Source organism: Ambystoma mexicanum, chromosome 2q (assembly GCF_040938575.1).
Source record: "Ambystoma mexicanum isolate Mex_15411 chromosome 2q, UKY_AmexF1_1, whole genome shotgun sequence".
NCBI lineage: Eukaryota > Metazoa > Chordata > Amphibia > Caudata > Ambystomatidae > Ambystoma > Ambystoma mexicanum.
In genome coordinates, this window is record NC_090924.1 from 129,003,083 (window position 1) to 129,021,575 (window position 18,493).

The following is an 18,493-nucleotide window of genomic DNA, read 5'->3' on the forward strand; positions in this document are numbered from 1 at the left end:
GTTCTCCCAGTCCCTACAAAGGTGAGCAAGCAGCTGTTTCTGTAGTGTAGTGGTTATCACGTTCGCCTCACACGCGAAAGGTCCCCGGTTCGAGACCGGGCAGAAACACTCTCTGCTGGCATTTTACACAAAATAGTTTTTTTCCCCTTTTGTCACACACAAATGTAAAGTATGAACTTATTTGCGTTCCCATGGAAATAGCATATGCTCTCAAGAGCTTGAGAAATACACTGGGAAGGCAAGCATCCTCACATGTATTCTGTATATGGGGCCAATAAAAAAATGCACGCGCTTGCATTTTGTGTATGTAATGTTGCAGAGCACAGAGAGGATTTATTTTCCCTACTGCTGGGTATTTGGGTCTCTGGGATCACAGTTGGGTCCGCTCCGTCCTCTGAAATGGTCCATATTAGTTACATAGGTTAGTGTACCAAAGAAATAATACATTTTCATATACAGCTTCTTCATTTCTGTGTTCTGAGGGATTACCAGTTGTAAGAAATGCACTTGCCGGTACAGTGATTCCGTGGCTTTCTCTGGCCCGAGAAAGCTTTTCCTCTGAAGTGGGAACAGAAGTTGGACTGCTTCTGCTGAACTTCCTGAAAGCAGAGCTGGCGGGAGGAGGGACTTTTTGAGTGCTGGGAAAATTTGAGCTGGAAATTTGCATCGGCTGGACAGAGATTGCTTGGAGCAGCCAAAATATAATAACGGCCATGGCGCTCAAGTAAAGCAGAAAGCTTTTAGTATACACCTTTTGCACTCTTGTCAACGAAGCTGGGCTCTGTGAATGCTCACCCTACGCAAGAAAAGAGAACAGACTTTGCTGGTGACCTAAATATATCTCGCCTGATCGAGCACGATCGAGCTCTGAGTGAGCAGCTGTGCAATGGTCATCTTTACCAAAGGGGAGATGCTGCTTTTTCCAGTGTCATGCCCATGCTCTCAGGGCTGGAGGGAGGAGGGCTGCTTTTTGTTTTTACAGGCAAAAGGAAAGGCCCAGCCCTCAGAGCTTCTGCCAATGCAGATCCCAGCAGGTGCAAAATAAAGGCTCTCCCCCACCTTGCCAGCTGCAGATTGATCAGAAGACTGCTAGTCTAGTGTGTTGGGCCACTTTCTCTCTTCTGTGTATCGTCCCCTCTTATTACATAAACAGCATAAGAGGAATAAAGGAAGGAAGGAAGGAAGGAAGGAACAGTGTATCGCAAGCACCTTCCACCCTGATGTCAATGGGCCACCAACCTTCGGGATGAGGAGGAGACCTGTGAAGACAGTCAGAGCGTGCCGACTGGGGCATTCATTTGGCTCATACACCGACAAGGCTTTCAGCGGCAGGAACAAACTTCAGGAATAGGCATTCTTGGCCTCGAATCCTAAGGGGGGTGCAAACGCTGAGGACAATTCCGTCAAATGCTCAAAGGACCGTGGCTCGTTGGTCTAGGGGTATGATTCTCGCTTTGGGTGCGAGAGGTCCCGGGTTCAAATCCCGGACGAGCCCAATCAAGGTGGTTAACTTGAGCTCCTTTTTTTTGTTTTTTCAATGTTATTTTCATTGGACAGACTCTCTGGTTTTCTCGGTAAGCAGTAGTCGATGAACAATTCACTTCCTGAACCTCTTTGCGTGCCATGTCCTTGCGACAAGCACTTTGTGTTCTCTGTTAGCTCTCAGTAACATTCCTTGATTTGCTTGTGAGTTTTGGCCGTCCGATCTCAAAGTGGAAATATGTCCTTCCCTCTGTACGCTGCATAGGCCCTCAGCTGGCATACTTGTATATGTGCGCATGCTTGATAGGACGTATGTTTTAGGCTGGATTGTGTGAGCTTCAGGCGCAAGGCATTTGATTAGTCTTTAAGCAGGTCCACTTGCACTGCCCTTTGCACCTGTTCTCCCAGTCCCTACAAAGGTGAGCAAGCAGCTGTTTCTGTAGTGTAGTGGTTATCACGTTCGCCTCACACGCGAAAGGTCCCCGGTTCGAGACCGGGCAGAAACACTCTCTGCTGGCATTTTACACAAAATAGTTTTTTTCCCCTTTTGTCACACACAAATGTAAAGTATGAACTTATTTGCGTTCCCATGGAAATAGCATATGCTCTCAAGAGCTTGAGAAATACACTGGGAAGGCAAGCATCCTCACATGTATTCTGTATATGGGGCCAATAAAAAAATGCACGCGCTTGCATTTTGTGTATGTAATGTTGAAGAGCACAGAGAGGATTTATTTTCCCTACTGCTGGGTATTTGGGTCTCTGGGATCACAGTTGGGTCCGCTCCGTCCTCTGAAATGGTCCATATTAGTTACATAGGTTAGTGTACCAAAGAAATAATACATTTTCATATACAGCTTCTTCATTTCTGTGTTCTGAGGGATTACCAGTTGTAAGAAATGCACTTGCCGGTACAGTGATTCCCTGGCTTTCTCTGGCCCGAGAAAGCTTTTCCTCTGAAGTGGGAACAGAAGTTGGACTGCTTCTGCTGAACTTCCTGAAAGCAGAGCTGGCGGGAGGAGGGACTTTTTGAGTGCTGGGAAAATTTGAGCTGGAAATTTGCATCGGCTGGACAGAGATTGCTTGGAGCAGCCAAAATATAATAACGGCCATGGCGCTCAAGTAAAGCAGAAAGCTTTTAGTATACACCTTTTGCACTCTTGTCAACGAAGCTGGGCTCTGTGAATGCTCACCCTACGCAAGAAAAGAGAACAGACTTTGCTGGTGACCTAAATATATCTCGCCTGATCGAGCACGATCGAGCTCTGAGTGAGCAGCTGTGCAATGGTCATCTTTACCAAAGGGGAGATGCTGCTTTTTCCAGTGTCACGCCCATGCTCTCAGGGCTGGAGGGAGGAGGGCTGCTTTTTGTTTTTACAGGCAAAAGGAAAGGCCCAGCCCTCAGAGCTTCTGCCAATGCAGATCCCAGCAGGTGCAAAATAAAGGCTCTCCCCCACCTTGCCAGCTGCAGATTGATCAGAAGACTGCTAGTCTAGTGTGTTGGGCCACTTTCTCTCTTCTGTGTATCGTCCCCTCTTATTACATAAACAGCATAAGAGGAATAAAGGAAGGAAGGAAGGAAGGAACAGTGTATCGCAAGCACCTTCCACCCTGATGTCAATGGGCCACCAACCTTCGGGATGAGGAGGAGACCTGTGAAGACAGTCAGAGCGTGCCGACTGGGGCATTCATTTGGCTCATACACCGACAAGGCTTTCAGCGGCAGGAACAAACTTCAGGAATAGGCATTCTTGGCCTCGAATCCTAAGGGGGGTGCAAACGCTGAGGACAATTCCGTCAAATGCTCAAAGGTCCGTGGCTCGTTGGTCTAGGGGTATGATTCTCGCTTTGGGTGCGAGAGGTCCCGGGTTCAAATCCCGGACGAGCCCAATCAAGGTGGTTAACTTGAGCTCCTTTTTTTGTTTTTTCAATGTTATTTTCATTGGACAGACTCTCTGGTTTTCTCGGTAAGCAGTAGTCGATGAACAATTCACTTCCTGAACCTCTTTGCGTGCCATGTCCTTGCGACAAGCACTTTGTGTTCTCTGTTAGCTCTCAGTAACATTCCTTGATTTGCTTGTGAGTTTTGGCCGTCCGATCTCAAAGTGGAAATATGTCCTTCCCTCTGTACGCTGCATAGGCCCTCAGCTGGCATACTTGTATATGTGCGCATGCTTGATAGGACGTATGTTTTAGGCTGGATTGTGTGAGCTTCAGGCGCAAGGCATTTGATTAGTCTTTAAGCAGGTCCACTTGCACTGCCCTTTGCACCTGTTCTCCCAGTCCCTACAAAGGTGAGCAAGCAGCTGTTTCTGTAGTGTAGTGGTTATCACGTTCGCCTCACACGCGAAAGGTCCCCGGTTCGAGACCGGGCAGAAACACTCTCTGCTGGCATTTTACACAAAATAGTTTTTTTCCCCTTTTGTCACACACAAATGTAAAGTATGAACTTATTTGCGTTCCCATGGAAATAGCATATGCTCTCAAGAGCTTGAGAAATACACTGGGAAGGCAAGCATCCTCACATGTATTCTGTATATGGGGCCAATAAAAAAATGCACGCGCTTGCATTTTGTGTATGTAATGTTGCAGAGCACAGAGAGGATTTATTTTCCCTACTGCTGGGTATTTGGGTCTCTGGGATCACAGTTGGGTCCGCTCCGTCCTCTGAAATGGTCCATATTAGTTACATAGGTTAGTGTACCAAAGAAATAATACATTTTCATATACAGCTTCTTCATTTCTGTGTTCTGAGGGATTACCAGTTGTAAGAAATGCACTTGCCGGTACAGTGATTCCCTGGCTTTCTCTGGCCCGAGAAAGCTTTTCCTCTGAAGTGGGAACAGAAGTTGGACTGCTTCTGCTGAACTTCCTGAAAGCAGAGCTGGCGGGAGGAGGGACTTTTTGAGTGCTGGGAAAATTTGAGCTGGAAATTTGCATCGGCTGGACAGAGATTGCTTGGAGCAGCCAAAATATAATAACGGCCATGGCGCTCAAGTAAAGCAGAAAGCTTTTAGTATACACCTTTTGCACTCTTGTCAACGAAGCTGGGCTCTGTGAATGCTCACCCTACGCAAGAAAAGAGAACAGACTTTGCTGGTGACCTAAATATATCTCGCCTGATCGAGCACGATCGAGCTCTGAGTGAGCAGCTGTGCAATGGTCATCTTTACCAAAGGGGAGATGCTGCTTTTTCCAGTGTCACGCCCATGCTCTCAGGGCTGGAGGGAGGAGGGCTGCTTTTTGTTTTTACAGGCAAAAGGAAAGGCCCAGCCCTCAGAGCTTCTGCCAATGCAGATCCCAGCAGGTGCAAAATAAAGGCTCTCCCCCACCTTGCCAGCTGCAGATTGATCAGAAGACTGCTAGTCTAGTGTGTTGGGCCACTTTCTCTCTTCTGTGTATCGTCCCCTCTTATTACATAAACAGCATAAGAGGAATAAAGGAAGGAAGGAAGGAAGGAAGGAACAGTGTATCGCAAGCACCTTCCACCCTGATGTCAATGGGCCACCAACCTTCGGGATGAGGAGGAGACCTGTGAAGACAGTCAGAGCGTGCCGACTGGGGCATTCATTTGGCTCATACACCGACAAGGCTTTCAGCGGCAGGAACAAACTTCAGGAATAGGCATTCTTGGCCTCGAATCCTAAGGGGGGTGCAAACGCTGAGGACAATTCCGTCAAATGCTCAAAGGACCGTGGCTCGTTGGTCTAGGGGTATGATTCTCGCTTTGGGTGCGAGAGGTCCCGGGTTCAAATCCCGGACGAGCCCAATCAAGGTGGTTAACTTGAGCTCCTTTTTTTTGTTTTTTCAATGTTATTTTCATTGGACAGACTCTCTGGTTTTCTCGGTAAGCAGTAGTCGATGAACAATTCACTTCCTGAACCTCTTTGCGTGCCATGTCCTTGCGACAAGCACTTTGTGTTCTCTGTTAGCTCTCAGTAACATTCCTTGATTTGCTTGTGAGTTTTGGCCGTCCGATCTCAAAGTGGAAATATGTCCTTCCCTCTGTACGCTGCATAGGCCCTCAGCTGGCATACTTGTATATGTGCGCATGCTTGATAGGACGTATGTTTTAGGCTGGATTGTGTGAGCTTCAGGCGCAAGGCATTTGATTAGTCTTTAAGCAGGTCCACTTGCACTGCCCTTTGCACCTGTTCTCCCAGTCCCTACAAAGGTGAGCAAGCAGCTGTTTCTGTAGTGTAGTGGTTATCACGTTCGCCTCACACGCGAAAGGTCCCCGGTTCGAGACCGGGCAGAAACACTCTCTGCTGGCATTTTACACAAAATAGTTTTTTTCCCCTTTTGTCACACACAAATGTAAAGTATGAACTTATTTGCGTTCCCATGGAAATAGCATATGCTCTCAAGAGCTTGAGAAATACACTGGGAAGGCAAGCATCCTCACATGTATTCTGTATATGGGGCCAATAAAAAAATGCACGCGCTTGCATTTTGTGTATGTAATGTTGCAGAGCACAGAGAGGATTTATTTTCCCTACTGCTGGGTATTTGGGTCTCTGGGATCACAGTTGGGTCCGCTCCGTCCTCTGAAATGGTCCATATTAGTTACATAGGTTAGTGTACCAAAGAAATAATACATTTTCATATACAGCTTCTTCATTTCTGTGTTCTGAGGGATTACCAGTTGTAAGAAATGCACTTGCCGGTACAGTGATTCCCTGGCTTTCTCTGGCCCGAGAAAGCTTTTCCTCTGAAGTGGGAACAGAAGTTGGACTGCTTCTGCTGAACTTCCTGAAAGCAGAGCTGGCGGGAGGAGGGACTTTTTGAGTGCTGGGAAAATTTGAGCTGGAAATTTGCATCGGCTGGACAGAGATTGCTTGGAGCAGCCAAAATATAATAACGGCCATGGCGCTCAAGTAAAGCAGAAAGCTTTTAGTATACACCTTTTGCACTCTTGTCAACGAAGCTGGGCTCTGTGAATGCTCACCCTACGCAAGAAAAGAGAACAGACTTTGCTGGTGACCTAAATATATCTCGCCTGATCGAGCACGATCGAGCTCTGAGTGAGCAGCTGTGCAATGGTCATCTTTACCAAAGGGGAGATGCTGCTTTTTCCAGTGTCACGCCCATGCTCTCAGGGCTGGAGGGAGGAGGGCTGCTTTTTGTTTTTACAGGCAAAAGGAAAGGCCCAGCCCTCAGAGCTTCTGCCAATGCAGATCCCAGCAGGTGCAAAATAAAGGCTCTCCCCCACCTTGCCAGCTGCAGATTGATCAGAAGACTGCTAGTCTAGTGTGTTGGGCCACTTTCTCTCTTCTGTGTATCGTCCCCTCTTATTACATAAACAGCATAAGAGGAATAAAGGAAGGAAGGAAGGAAGGAAGGAACAGTGTATCGCAAGCACCTTCCACCCTGATGTCAATGGGCCACCAACCTTCGGGATGAGGAGGAGACCTGTGAAGACAGTCAGAGCGTGCCGACTGGGGCATTCATTTGGCTCATACACCGACAAGGCTTTCAGCGGCAGGAACAAACTTCAGGAATAGGCATTCTTGGCCTCGAATCCTAAGGGGGGTGCAAACGCTGAGGACAATTCCGTCAAATGCTCAAAGGACCGTGGCTCGTTGGTCTAGGGGTATGATTCTCGCTTTGGGTGCGAGAGGTCCCGGGTTCAAATCCCGGACGAGCCCAATCAAGGTGGTTAACTTGAGCTCCTTTTTTTTGTTTTTTCAATGTTATTTTCATTGGACAGACTCTCTGGTTTTCTCGGTAAGCAGTAGTCGATGAACAATTCACTTCCTGAACCTCTTTGCGTGCCATGTCCTTGCGACAAGCACTTTGTGTTCTCTGTTAGCTCTCAGTAACATTCCTTGATTTGCTTGTGAGTTTTGGCCGTCCGATCTCAAAGTGGAAATATGTCCTTCCCTCTGTACGCTGCATAGGCCCTCAGCTGGCATACTTGTATATGTGCGCATGCTTGATAGGACGTATGTTTTAGGCTGGATTGTGTGAGCTTCAGGCGCAAGGCATTTGATTAGTCTTTAAGCAGGTCCACTTGCACTGCCCTTTGCACCTGTTCTCCCAGTCCCTACAAAGGTGAGCAAGCAGCTGTTTCTGTAGTGTAGTGGTTATCACGTTCGCCTCACACGCGAAAGGTCCCCGGTTCGAGACCGGGCAGAAACACTCTCTGCTGGCATTTTACACAAAATAGTTTTTTTCCCCTTTTGTCACACACAAATGTAAAGTATGAACTTATTTGCGTTCCCATGGAAATAGCATATGCTCTCAAGAGCTTGAGAAATACACTGGGAAGGCAAGCATCCTCACATGTATTCTGTATATGGGGCCAATAAAAAAATGCACGCGCTTGCATTTTGTGTATGTAATGTTGCAGAGCACAGAGAGGATTTATTTTCCCTACTGCTGGGTATTTGGGTCTCTGGGATCACAGTTGGGTCCGCTCCGTCCTCTGAAATGGTCCATATTAGTTACATAGGTTAGTGTACCAAAGAAATAATACATTTTCATATACAGCTTCTTCATTTCTGTGTTCTGAGGGATTACCAGTTGTAAGAAATGCACTTGCCGGTACAGTGATTCCCTGGCTTTCTCTGGCCCGAGAAAGCTTTTCCTCTGAAGTGGGAACAGAAGTTGGACTGCTTCTGCTGAACTTCCTGAAAGCAGAGCTGGCGGGAGGAGGGACTTTTTGAGTGCTGGGAAAATTTGAGCTGGAAATTTGCATCGGCTGGACAGAGATTGCTTGGAGCAGCCAAAATATAATAACGGCCATGGCGCTCAAGTAAAGCAGAAAGCTTTTAGTATACACCTTTTGCACTCTTGTCAACGAAGCTGGGCTCTGTGAATGCTCACCCTACGCAAGAAAAGAGAACAGACTTTGCTGGTGACCTAAATATATCTCGCCTGATCGAGCACGATCGAGCTCTGAGTGAGCAGCTGTGCAATGGTCATCTTTACCAAAGGGGAGATGCTGCTTTTTCCAGTGTCACGCCCATGCTCTCAGGGCTGGAGGGAGGAGGGCTGCTTTTTGTTTTTACAGGCAAAAGGAAAGGCCCAGCCCTCAGAGCTTCTGCCAATGCAGATCCCAGCAGGTGCAAAATAAAGGCTCTCCCCCACCTTGCCAGCTGCAGATTGATCAGAAGACTGCTAGTCTAGTGTGTTGGGCCACTTTCTCTCTTCTGTGTATCGTCCCCTCTTATTACATAAACAGCATAAGAGGAATAAAGGAAGGAAGGAAGGAAGGAAGGAACAGTGTATCGCAAGCACCTTCCACCCTGATGTCAATGGGCCACCAACCTTCGGGATGAGGAGGAGACCTGTGAAGACAGTCAGAGCGTGCCGACTGGGGCATTCATTTGGCTCATACACCGACAAGGCTTTCAGCGGCAGGAACAAACTTCAGGAATAGGCATTCTTGGCCTCGAATCCTAAGGGGGGTGCAAACGCTGAGGACAATTCCGTCAAATGCTCAAAGGACCGTGGCTCGTTGGTCTAGGGGTATGATTCTCGCTTTGGGTGCGAGAGGTCCCGGGTTCAAATCCCGGATGAGCCCAATCAAGGTGGTTAACCTGAGCTCCTTTTTTTTGTTTTTTCAATGTTATTTTCATTGGACAGACTCTCTGGTTTTCTCGGTAAGCAGTAGTCGATGAACAATTCACTTCCTGAACCTCTTTGCGTGCCATGTCCTTGCGACAAGCACTTTGTGTTCTCTGTTAGCTCTCAGTAACATTCCTTGATTTGCTTGTGAGTTTTGGCCGTCCGATCTCAAAGTGGAAATATGTCCTTCCCTCTGTACGCTGCATAGGCCCTCAGCTGGCATACTTGTATATGTGCGCATGCTTGATAGGACGTATGTTTTAGGCTGGATTGTGTGAGCTTCAGGCGCAAGGCATTTGATTAGTCTTTAAGCAGGTCCACTTGCACTGCCCTTTGCACCTGTTCTCCCAGTCCCTACAAAGGTGAGCAAGCAGCTGTTTCTGTAGTGTAGTGGTTATCACGTTCGCCTCACACGCGAAAGGTCCCCGGTTCGAGACCGGGCAGAAACACTCTCTGCTGGCATTTTACACAAAATAGTTTTTTTCCCCTTTTGTCACACACAAATGTAAAGTATGAACTTATTTGCGTTCCCATGGAAATAGCATATGCTCTCAAGAGCTTGAGAAATACACTGGGAAGGCAAGCATCCTCACATGTATTCTGTATATGGGGCCAATAAAAAAATGCACGCGCTTGCATTTTGTGTATGTAATGTTGCAGAGCACAGAGAGGATTTATTTTCCCTACTGCTGGGTATTTGGGTCTCTGGGATCACAGTTGGGTCCGCTCCGTCCTCTGAAATGGTCCATATTAGTTACATAGGTTAGTGTACCAAAGAAATAATACATTTTCATATACAGCTTCTTCATTTCTGTGTTCTGAGGGATTACCAGTTGTAAGAAATGCACTTGCCGGTACAGTGATTCCCTGGCTTTCTCTGGCCCGAGAAAGCTTTTCCTCTGAAGTGGGAACAGAAGTTGGACTGCTTCTGCTGAACTTCCTGAAAGCAGAGCTGGCGGGAGGAGGGACTTTTTGAGTGCTGGGAAAATTTGAGCTGGAAATTTGCATCGGCTGGACAGAGATTGCTTGGAGCAGCCAAAATATAATAACGGCCATGGCGCTCAAGTAAAGCAGAAAGCTTTTAGTATACACCTTTTGCACTCTTGTCAACGAAGCTGGGCTCTGTGAATGCTCACCCTACGCAAGAAAAGAGAACAGACTTTGCTGGTGACCTAAATATATCTCGCCTGATCGAGCACGATCGAGCTCTGAGTGAGCAGCTGTGCAATGGTCATCTTTACCAAAGGGGAGATGCTGCTTTTTCCAGTGTCACGCCCATGCTCTCAGGGCTGGAGGGAGGAGGGCTGCTTTTTGTTTTTACAGGCAAAAGGAAAGGCCCAGCCCTCAGAGCTTCTGCCAATGCAGATCCCAACAGGTGCAAAATAAAGGCTCTCCCCCACCTTGCCAGCTGCAGATTGATCAGAAGACTGCTAGTCTAGTGTGTTGGGCCACTTTCTCTCTTCTGTGTATCGTCCCCTCTTATTACATAAACAGCATAAGAGGAATAAAGGAAGGAAGGAAGGAAGGAAGGAACAGTGTATCGCAAGCACCTTCCACCCTGATGTCAATGGGCCACCAACCTTCGGGATGAGGAGGAGACCTGTGAAGACAGTCAGAGCGTGCCGACTGGGGCATTCATTTGGCTCATACACCGACAAGGCTTTCAGCGGCAGGAACAAACTTCAGGAATAGGCATTCTTGGCCTCGAATCCTAAGGGGGGTGCAAACGCTGAGGACAATTCCGTCAAATGCTCAAAGGACCGTGGCTCGTTGGTCTAGGGGTATGATTCTCGCTTTGGGTGCGAGAGGTCCCGGGTTCAAATCCCGGACGAGCCCAATCAAGGTGGTTAACTTGAGCTCCTTTTTTTTGTTTTTTCAATGTTATTTTCATTGGACAGACTCTCTGGTTTTCTCGGTAAGCAGTAGTCGATGAACAATTCACTTCCTGAACCTCTTTGCGTGCCATGTCCTTGCGACAAGCACTTTGTGTTCTCTGTTAGCTCTCAGTAACATTCCTTGATTTGCTTGTGAGTTTTGGCCGTCCGATCTCAAAGTGGAAATATGTCCTTCCCTCTGTACGCTGCATAGGCCCTCAGCTGGCATACTTGTATATGTGCGCATGCTTGATAGGACGTATGTTTTAGGCTGGATTGTGTGAGCTTCAGGCGCAAGGCATTTGATTAGTCTTTAAGCAGGTCCACTTGCACTGCCCTTTGCACCTGTTCTCCCAGTCCCTACAAAGGTGAGCAAGCAGCTGTTTCTGTAGTGTAGTGGTTATCACGTTCGCCTCACACGCGAAAGGTCCCCGGTTCGAGACCTGGCAGAAACACTCTCTGCTGGCATTTTACACAAAATAGTTTTTTTCCCCTTTTGTCACACACAAATGTAAAGTATGAACTTATTTGCGTTCCCATGGAAATAGCATATGCTCTCAAGAGCTTGAGAAATACACTGGGAAGGCAAGCATCCTCACATGTATTCTGTATATGGGGCCAATAAAAAAATGCACGCGCTTGCATTTTGTGTATGTAATGTTGCAGAGCACAGAGAGGATTTATTTTCCCTACTGCTGGGTATTTGGGTCTCTGGGATCACAGTTGGGTCCGCTCCGTCCTCTGAAATGGTCCATATTAGTTACATAGGTTAGTGTACCAAAGAAATAATACATTTTCATATACAGCTTCTTCATTTCTGTGTTCTGAGGGATTACCAGTTGTAAGAAATGCACTTGCCGGTACAGTGATTCCCTGGCTTTCTCTGGCCCGAGAAAGCTTTTCCTCTGAAGTGGGAACAGAAGTTGGACTGCTTCTGCTGAACTTCCTGAAAGCAGAGCTGGCGGGAGGAGGGACTTTTTGAGTGCTGGGAAAATTTGAGCTGGAAATTTGCATCGGCTGGACAGAGATTGCTTGGAGCAGCCAAAATATAATAACGGCCATGGCGCTCAAGTAAAGCAGAAAGCTTTTAGTATACACCTTTTGCACTCTTGTCAACGAAGCTGGGCTCTGTGAATGCTCACCCTACGCAAGAAAAGAGAACAGACTTTGCTGGTGACCTAAATATATCTCGCCTGATCGAGCACGATCGAGCTCTGAGTGAGCAGCTGTGCAATGGTCATCTTTACCAAAGGGGAGATGCTGCTTTTTCCAGTGTCACGCCCATGCTCTCAGGGCTGGAGGGAGGAGGGCTGCTTTTTGTTTTTACAGGCAAAAGGAAAGGCCCAGCCCTCAGAGCTTCTGCCAATGCAGATCCCAGCAGGTGCAAAATAAAGGCTCTCCCCCACCTTGCCAGCTGCAGATTGATCAGAAGACTGCTAGTCTAGTGTGTTGGGCCACTTTCTCTCTTCTGTGTATCGTCCCTCTTATTACATAAACAGCATAAGAGGAATAAAGGAAGGAAGGAAGGAAGGAAGGAACAGTGTATCGCAAGCACCTTCCACCCTGATGTCAATGGGCCACCAACCTTCGGGATGAGGAGGAGACCTGTGAAGACAGTCAGAGCGTGCCGACTGGGGCATTCATTTGGCTCATACACCGACAAGGCTTTCAGCGGCAGGAACAAACTTCAGGAATAGGCATTCTTGGCCTCGAATCCTAAGGGGGGTGCAAACGCTGAGGACAATTCCGTCAAATGCTTAAAGGACCGTGGCTCGTTGGTCTAGGGGTATGATTCTCGCTTTGGGTCCCGGGTTCAAATCCCGGACGAGCCCAATCAAGGTGGTTAACTTGAGCTCCTTTTTTTTGTTTTTTCAATGTTATTTTCATTGGACAGACTCTCTGGTTTTCTCGGTAAGCAGTAGTCGATGAACAATTCACTTCCTGAACCTCTTTGCGTGCCATGTCCTTGCGACAAGCACTTTGTGTTCTCTGTTAGCTCTCAGCAACATTCCTTGATTTGCTTGTGAGTTTTGGCCGTCCGATCTCAAAGTGGAAATATGTCCTTCCCTCTGTACGCTGCATAGGCCCTCGGCTGGCATACTTGTATATGTGCGCATGCTTGATAGGACGTATGTTTTAGGCTGGATTGTGTGAGCTTCAGGCGCAAGGCATTTGATTAGTCTTTAAGCAGGTCCACTTGCACTGCCCTTTGCACCTGTTCTCCCAGTCCCTACAAAGGTGAGCAAGCAGCTGTTTCTGTAGTGTAGTGGTTATCACGTTCGCCTCACACGCGAAAGGTCCCCGGTTCGAGACCGGGCAGAAACACTCTCTGCTGGCATTTTACACAAAATAGTTTTTTTCCCCTTTTGTCACACACAAATGTAAAGTATGAACTTATTTGCGTTCCCATGGAAATAGCATATGCTCTCAAGAGCTTGAGAAATACACTGGGAAGGCAAGCATCCTCACATGTATTCTGTATATGGGGCCAATAAAAAAATGCACGCGCTTGCATTTTGTGTATGTAATGTTGCAGAGCACAGAGAGGATTTATTTTCCCTACTGCTGGGTATTTGGGTCTCTGGGATCACAGTTGGGTCCGCTCCGTCCTCTGAAATGGTCCATATTAGTTACATAGGTTAGTGTACCAAAGAAATAATACATTTTCATATACAGCTTCTTCATTTCTGTGTTCTGAGGGATTACCAGTTGTAAGAAATGCACTTGCCGGTACAGTGATTCCCTGGCTTTCTCTGGCCCGAGAAAGCTTTTCCTCTGAAGTGGGAACAGAAGTTGGACTGCTTCTGCTGAACTTCCTGAAAGCAGAGCTGGCGGGAGGAGGGACTTTTTGAGTGCTGGGAAAATTTGAGCTGGAAATTTGCATCGGCTGGACAGAGATTGCTTGGAGCAGCCAAAATATAATAACGGCCATGGCGCTCAAGTAAAGCAGAAAGCTTTTAGTATACACCTTTTGCACTCTTGTCAACGAAGCTGGGCTCTGTGAATGCTCACCCTACGCAAGAAAAGAGAACAGACTTTGCTGGTGACCTAAATATATCTCGCCTGATCGAGCACGATCGAGCTCTGAGTGAGCAGCTGTGCAATGGTCATCTTTACCAAAGGGGAGATGCTGCTTTTTCCAGTGTCATGCCCATGCTCTCAGGGCTGGAGGGAGGAGGGCTGCTTTTTGTTTTTACAGGCAAAAGGAAAGGCCCAGCCCTCAGAGCTTCTGCCAATGCAGATCCCAGCAGGTGCAAAATAAAGGCTCTCCCCCACCTTGCCAGCTGCAGATTGATCAGAAGACTGCTAGTCTAGTGTGTTGGGCCACTTTCTCTCTTCTGTGTATCGTCCCCTCTTATTACATAAACAGCATAAGAGGAATAAAGGAAGGAAGGAAGGAAGGAAGGAACAGTGTATCGCAAGCACCTTCCACCCTGATGTCAATGGGCCACCAACCTTCGGGATGAGGAGGAGACCTGTGAAGACAGTCAGAGCGTGCCGACTGGGGCATTCATTTGGCTCATACACCGACAAGGCTTTCAGCGGCAGGAACAAACTTCAGGAATAGGCATTCTTGGCCTCGAATCCTAAGGGGGGTGCAAACGCTGAGGACAATTCCGTCAAATGCTCAAAGGACCGTGGCTCGTTGGTCTAGGGGTATGATTCTCGCTTTGGGTGCGAGAGGTCCCGGGTTCAAATCCCGGACGAGCCCAATCAAGGTGGTTAACTTGAGCTCCTTTTTTTTGTTTTTTCAATGTTATTTTCATTGGACAGACTCTCTGGTTTTCTCGGTAAGCAGTAGTCGATGAACAATTCACTTCCTGAACCTCTTTGCGTGCCATGTCCTTGCGACAAGCACTTTGTGTTCTCTGTTAGCTCTCAGTAACATTCCTTGATTTGCTTGTGAGTTTTGGCCGTCCGATCTCAAAGTGGAAATATGTCCTTCCCTCTGTACGCTGCATAGGCCCTCAGCTGGCATACTTGTATATGTGCGCATGCTTGATAGGACGTATGTTTTAGGCTGGATTGTGTGAGCTTCAGGCGCAAGGCATTTGATTAGTCTTTAAGCAGGTCCACTTGCACTGCCCTTTGCACCTGTTCTCCCAGTCCCTACAAAGGTGAGCAAGCAGCTGTTTCTGTAGTGTAGTGGTTATCACGTTCGCCTCACACGCGAAAGGTCCCCGGTTCGAGACCGGGCAGAAACACTCTCTGCTGGCATTTTACACAAAATAGTTTTTTTCCCCTTTTGTCACACACAAATGTAAAGTATGAACTTATTTGCGTTCCCATGGAAATAGCATATGCTCTCAAGAGCTTGAGAAATACACTGGGAAGGCAAGCATCCTCACATGTATTCTGTATATGGGGCCAATAAAAAAATGCACGCGCTTGCATTTTGTGTATGTAATGTTGCAGAGCACAGAGAGGATTTATTTTCCCTACTGCTGGGTATTTGGGTCTCTGGGATCACAGTTGGGTCCGCTCCGTCCTCTGAAATGGTCCATATTAGTTACATAGGTTAGTGTACCAAAGAAATAATACATTTTCATATACAGCTTCTTCATTTCTGTGTTCTGAGGGATTACCAGTTGTAAGAAATGCACTTGCCGGTACAGTGATTCCCTGGCTTTCTCTGGCCCGAGAAAGCTTTTCCTCTGAAGTGGGAACAGAAGTTGGACTGCTTCTGCTGAACTTCCTGAAAGCAGAGCTGGCGGGAGGAGGGACTTTTTGAGTGCTGGGAAAATTTGAGCTGGAAATTTGCATCGGCTGGACAGAGATTGCTTGGAGCAGCCAAAATATAATAACGGCCATGGCGCTCAAGTAAAGCAGAAAGCTTTTAGTATACGCCTTTTGCACTCTTGTCAACGAAGCTGGGCTCTGTGAATGCTCACCCTACGCAAGAAAAGAGAACAGACTTTGCTGGTGACCTAAATATATCTCGCCTGATCGAGCACGATCGAGCTCTGAGTGAGCAGCTGTGCAATGGTCATCTTTACCAAAGGGGAGATGCTGCTTTTTCCAGTGTCACGCCCATGCTCTCAGGGCTGGAGGGAGGAGGGCTGCTTTTTGTTTTTACAGGCAAAAGGAAAGGCCCAGCCCTCAGAGCTTCTGCCAATGCAGATCCCAGCAGGTGCAAAATAAAGGCTCTCCCCCACCTTGCCAGCTGCAGATTGATCAGAAGACTGCTAGTCTAGTGTGTTGGGCCACTTTCTCTCTTCTGTGTATCGTCCCCTCTTATTACATAAACAGCATAAGAGGAATAAAGGAAGGAAGGAAGGAAGGAAGGAAGGAACAGTGTATCGCAAGCACCTTCCACCCTGATGTCAATGGGCCACCAACCTTCGGGATGAGGAGGAGACCTGTGAAGACAGTCAGAGCGTGCCGACTGGGGCATTCATTTGGCTCATACACCGACAAGGCTTTCAGCGGCAGGAACAAACTTCAGGAATAGGCATTCTTGGCCTCGAATCCTAAGGGGGGTGCAAACGCTGAGGACAATTCCGTCAAATGCTCAAAGGACCGTGGCTCGTTGGTCTAGGGGTATGATTCTCGCTTTGGGTGCGAGAGGTCCCGGGTTCAAATCCCGGACGAGCCCAATCAAGGTGGTTAACTTGAGCTCCTTTTTTTTGTTTTTTCAATGTTATTTTCATTGGACAGACTCTCTGGTTTTCTCGGTAAGCAGTAGTCGATGAACAATTCACTTCCTGAACCTCTTTGCGTGCCATGTCCTTGCGACAAGCACTTTGTGTTCTCTGTTAGCTCTCAGTAACATTCCTTGATTTGCTTGTGAGTTTTGGCCGTCCGATCTCAAAGTGGAAATATGTCCTTCCCTCTGTACGCTGCATAGGCCCTCGGCTGGCATACTTGTATATGTGCGCATGCTTGATAGGACGTATGTTTTAGGCTGGATTGTGTGAGCTTCAGGCGCAAGGCATTTGATTAGTCTTTAAGCAGGTCCACTTGCACTGCCCTTTGCACCTGTTCTCCCAGTCCCTACAAAGGTGAGCAAGCAGCTGTTTCTGTAGTGTAGTGGTTATCACGTTCGCCTCACACGCGAAAGGTCCCCGGTTCGAGACCGGGCAGAAACACTCTCTGCTGGCATTTTACACAAAATAGTTTTTTTCCCCTTTTGTCACACACAAATGTAAAGTATGAACTTATTTGCGTTCCCATGGAAATAGCATATGCTCTCAAGAGCTTGAGAAATACACTGGGAAGGCAAGCATCCTCACATGTATTCTGTATATGGGGCCAATAAAAAAATGCACGCGCTTGCATTTTGTGTATGTAATGTTGCAGAGCACAGAGAGGATTTATTTTCCCTACTGCTGGGTATTTGGGTCTCTGGGATCACAGTTGGGTCCGCTCCGTCCTCTGAAATGGTCCATATTAGTTACATAGGTTAGTGTACCAAAGAAATAATACATTTTCATATACAGCTTCTTCATTTCTGTGTTCTGAGGGATTACCAGTTGTAAGAAATGCACTTGCCGGTACAGTGATTCCCTGGCTTTCTCTGGCCCGAGAAAGCTTTTCCTCTGAAGTGGGAACAGAAGTTGGACTGCTTCTGCTGAACTTCCTGAAAGCAGAGCTGGCGGGAGGAGGGACTTTTTGAGTGCTGGGAAAATTTGAGCTGGAAATTTGCATCGGCTGGACAGAGATTGCTTGGAGCAGCCAAAATATAATAACGGCCATGGCGCTCAAGTAAAGCAGAAAGCTTTTAGTATACACCTTTTGCACTCTTGTCAACGAAGCTGGGCTCTGTGAATGCTCACCCTACGCAAGAAAAGAGAACAGACTTTGCTGGTGACCTAAATATATCTCGCCTGATCGAGCACGATCGAGCTCTGAGTGAGCAGCTGTGCAATGGTCATCTTTACCAAAGGGGAGATGCTGCTTTTTCCAGTGTCATGCCCATGCTCTCAGGGCTGGAGGGAGGAGGGCTGCTTTTTGTTTTTACAGGCAAAAGGAAAGGCCCAGCCCTCAGAGCTTCTGCCAATGCAGATCCCAGCAGGTGCAAAATAAAGGCTCTCCCCCACCTTGCCAGCTGCAGATTGATCAGAAGACTGCTAGTCTAGTGTGTTGGGCCACTTTCTCTCTTCTGTGTATCGTCCCCTCTTATTACATAAACAGCATAAGAGGAATAAAGGAAGGAAGGAAGGAAGGAAGGAACAGTGTATCGCAAGCACCTTCCACCCTGATGTCAATGGGCCACCAACCTTCGGGATGAGGAGGAGACCTGTGAAGACAGTCAGAGCGTGCCGACTGGGGCATTCATTTGGCTCATACACCGACAAGGCTTTCAGCGGCAGGAACAAACTTCAGGAATAGGCATTCTTGGCCTCGAATCCTAAGGGGGGTGCAAACGCTGAGGACAATTCCGTCAAATGCTCAAAGGACCGTGGCTCGTTGGTCTAGGGGTATGATTCTCGCTTTGGGTGCGAGAGGTCCCGGGTTCAAATCCCGGACGAGCCCAATCAAGGTGGTTAACTTGAGCTCCTTTTTTTTGTTTTTTCAATGTTATTTTCATTGGACAGACTCTCTGGTTTTCTCGGTAAGCAGTA

General features: G+C 47.5%; 19 non-coding genes across 19 annotated transcripts; all 19 read left to right on the forward strand.

Moving 5' to 3' along the window:
- The first annotated feature begins 35 nt into the window (after positions 1 to 35).
- TRNAV-CAC (transfer RNA valine (anticodon CAC)) lies at positions 36 to 108 on the forward strand. The gene has a single exon. It is a non-coding gene; the product is annotated as a tRNA-Val (tRNA).
- Positions 109 to 1,423: 1,315 nt separating this feature from the next.
- TRNAP-UGG (transfer RNA proline (anticodon UGG)) lies at positions 1,424 to 1,495 on the forward strand. Its single transcript has one exon. It is a non-coding gene; the product is annotated as a tRNA-Pro (tRNA).
- Positions 1,496 to 1,915: 420 nt separating this feature from the next.
- TRNAV-CAC (transfer RNA valine (anticodon CAC)) lies at positions 1,916 to 1,988 on the forward strand. The gene has a single exon. It is a non-coding gene; the product is annotated as a tRNA-Val (tRNA).
- A 1,311-nt stretch (positions 1,989 to 3,299) lies between these two features.
- TRNAP-UGG (transfer RNA proline (anticodon UGG)) lies at positions 3,300 to 3,371 on the forward strand. The gene has a single exon. It is a non-coding gene; the product is annotated as a tRNA-Pro (tRNA).
- Positions 3,372 to 3,790: 419 nt separating this feature from the next.
- TRNAV-CAC (transfer RNA valine (anticodon CAC)) lies at positions 3,791 to 3,863 on the forward strand. Its single transcript has one exon. It is a non-coding gene; the product is annotated as a tRNA-Val (tRNA).
- Positions 3,864 to 5,178: 1,315 nt separating this feature from the next.
- Positions 5,179 to 5,250, forward strand: TRNAP-UGG (transfer RNA proline (anticodon UGG)). The gene has a single exon. It is a non-coding gene; the product is annotated as a tRNA-Pro (tRNA).
- A 420-nt stretch (positions 5,251 to 5,670) lies between these two features.
- Positions 5,671 to 5,743, forward strand: TRNAV-CAC (transfer RNA valine (anticodon CAC)). The gene has a single exon. It is a non-coding gene; the product is annotated as a tRNA-Val (tRNA).
- A 1,315-nt stretch (positions 5,744 to 7,058) lies between these two features.
- Positions 7,059 to 7,130, forward strand: TRNAP-UGG (transfer RNA proline (anticodon UGG)). Its single transcript has one exon. It is a non-coding gene; the product is annotated as a tRNA-Pro (tRNA).
- A 420-nt stretch (positions 7,131 to 7,550) lies between these two features.
- TRNAV-CAC (transfer RNA valine (anticodon CAC)) lies at positions 7,551 to 7,623 on the forward strand. Its single transcript has one exon. It is a non-coding gene; the product is annotated as a tRNA-Val (tRNA).
- A 1,315-nt stretch (positions 7,624 to 8,938) lies between these two features.
- On the forward strand, positions 8,939 to 9,010 carry TRNAP-UGG (transfer RNA proline (anticodon UGG)). The gene has a single exon. It is a non-coding gene; the product is annotated as a tRNA-Pro (tRNA).
- Positions 9,011 to 9,430: 420 nt separating this feature from the next.
- TRNAV-CAC (transfer RNA valine (anticodon CAC)) lies at positions 9,431 to 9,503 on the forward strand. The gene has a single exon. It is a non-coding gene; the product is annotated as a tRNA-Val (tRNA).
- A 1,315-nt stretch (positions 9,504 to 10,818) lies between these two features.
- On the forward strand, positions 10,819 to 10,890 carry TRNAP-UGG (transfer RNA proline (anticodon UGG)). The gene has a single exon. It is a non-coding gene; the product is annotated as a tRNA-Pro (tRNA).
- Positions 10,891 to 11,310: 420 nt separating this feature from the next.
- Positions 11,311 to 11,383, forward strand: TRNAV-CAC (transfer RNA valine (anticodon CAC)). The gene has a single exon. It is a non-coding gene; the product is annotated as a tRNA-Val (tRNA).
- Positions 11,384 to 13,180: 1,797 nt separating this feature from the next.
- Positions 13,181 to 13,253, forward strand: TRNAV-CAC (transfer RNA valine (anticodon CAC)). Its single transcript has one exon. It is a non-coding gene; the product is annotated as a tRNA-Val (tRNA).
- Positions 13,254 to 14,568: 1,315 nt separating this feature from the next.
- On the forward strand, positions 14,569 to 14,640 carry TRNAP-UGG (transfer RNA proline (anticodon UGG)). The gene has a single exon. It is a non-coding gene; the product is annotated as a tRNA-Pro (tRNA).
- Positions 14,641 to 15,060: 420 nt separating this feature from the next.
- On the forward strand, positions 15,061 to 15,133 carry TRNAV-CAC (transfer RNA valine (anticodon CAC)). The gene has a single exon. It is a non-coding gene; the product is annotated as a tRNA-Val (tRNA).
- Positions 15,134 to 16,452: 1,319 nt separating this feature from the next.
- Positions 16,453 to 16,524, forward strand: TRNAP-UGG (transfer RNA proline (anticodon UGG)). Its single transcript has one exon. It is a non-coding gene; the product is annotated as a tRNA-Pro (tRNA).
- A 420-nt stretch (positions 16,525 to 16,944) lies between these two features.
- On the forward strand, positions 16,945 to 17,017 carry TRNAV-CAC (transfer RNA valine (anticodon CAC)). Its single transcript has one exon. It is a non-coding gene; the product is annotated as a tRNA-Val (tRNA).
- Positions 17,018 to 18,332: 1,315 nt separating this feature from the next.
- On the forward strand, positions 18,333 to 18,404 carry TRNAP-UGG (transfer RNA proline (anticodon UGG)). Its single transcript has one exon. It is a non-coding gene; the product is annotated as a tRNA-Pro (tRNA).
- The last annotated feature ends 89 nt before the right edge of the window (positions 18,405 to 18,493 follow it).